Source organism: Branchiostoma belcheri, unplaced genomic scaffold (assembly GCF_001625305.1).
Source record: "Branchiostoma belcheri isolate BF01 breed outbred unplaced genomic scaffold, Haploidv18h27 scaffold220, whole genome shotgun sequence".
NCBI lineage: Eukaryota > Metazoa > Chordata > Leptocardii > Amphioxiformes > Branchiostomatidae > Branchiostoma > Branchiostoma belcheri.
In genome coordinates, this window is record NW_017803714.1 from 310,753 (window position 1) to 312,304 (window position 1,552).

General features: G+C 36.7%; 1 protein-coding gene across 1 annotated transcript in view; it reads left to right on the top strand.

Moving 5' to 3' along the window:
* The window catches only part of LOC109470356 (uncharacterized protein DDB_G0287625-like), a 6,121-nt gene that overhangs the window by 1,208 nt on the left and 3,361 nt on the right, over window positions 1-1,552 (top strand). The window lies entirely within an intron of this gene.

Below are 1,552 nucleotides of genomic sequence, written 5' to 3' on the forward strand. Positions count from 1 at the left end.
ATGTAGACAATATTTTTTTTGTCATCGCTATTTTTTTCTAATCTCCAAGCAGATCCCTTTCGGTAGCAAGACAGTATCCATTAGCCAGAGAAGGTCGCCGGCCGTACACATGTTTGAAAAGCTAACGATCATTCCCCCACAACCTCTGCTTGAAGAGTTATTTTGTTTCGTAGGCATATGGACCGGTATCAGAAACACTAATCAAACCAAACTCCTCTTCAGTCTTTTTGTGTTTCTTTATTCTTTCTGTGGCTTTGTTTTAGTGGCTTTTTGTAAGGACATAACTCAGGTAGTGTAAACAGACCCAGGCTGTCAGTACACCGGGTTTAAACATCTTTTCTGAAACTGCCATAACTTAGTAATAGATGATGAAAAATGGTTCCAACTGGGCAAAGAGGTACAATACACCATGATAAATGAATAGCAATTGTATGACGATGCCTTACATATTTTGATGTCTCACATAATGCCTCCCCCACACACAAAAACGCAAACCGAAGAACTATTCCTGACATCAGAGACATACACATATCATTATATTGTACATCCTTGCATCGATAGGTTTTCCTGCTCTATAAGCAATTTGTCGCTTTCAGTGACATAAGTTAAGGGTATCCCTAACCTTGCTGCCCTTATACTTGTATATATAAATATTTTGTGACTCTGAACATGAATATGTCTTCTCAAATAGGCTCAGAGGTAATACTAGACTCATCAAGGATGTGCTGTTCTCTCAATATGAAGAAAACTGGGCCTCTGAATTATGGTCTAAACCAAAACTGAGAACTTACGTGCTAATCAAAGACACACATCTCTCCAGAAAAATATGTTACTTTTCCCCTTTACAAGATCACAAAGATCTCTTTGTGCCCAGTTTAGATCTGGAATATTACCTTTGTGTATTGGAACGGGAAGATATCGGGGCATTCCAGAAAAGGACAGACTATGTCTGCTGTGTGATTTACAAGAAGTAGAAAATGATCTATATGTTACATTTGATTTGATTTCTGTATATGACCAGTATTACTTAATTTCCTGTATTTATTATATATTATATTAAGTTATAATTTATGTTACATCTGATTCTCTGTACCTTTTGATTTTTTTTTTGATTTTGTATTTTGTCGGTGCCTTATAAGCCCATATGGGCTGGGCGGCATATTGATCGCAATGGCACGATAATAAACATTCATTCATTCATTCATTCATTCATTCATTCATTCATTCATTCATTCATACATTCATTCATTCATTGCATATCGGGGACCCCATACTTGCTCCATAAAAATACCTCATTTTGTTTTGGTGATAATGTCACATAATCCCTACTATCAATTTTACAGCGTCGAACCTTCTGACTTTAGGCACATAACTATAGATAGAAATCCTCATAGGGAGAAAACTTTGTTCTGCTACCACACCTAGGGTAGGGTAACCTTTTCTTTCTCGTGAAAAATGACAGTTAGTGGTTTGTGTGATGATAACAACAAATTTGGGTACGCCAAAAAGCAGTTACTCAAGCAACTGGATATGACTTTGAAAACGTCAGACG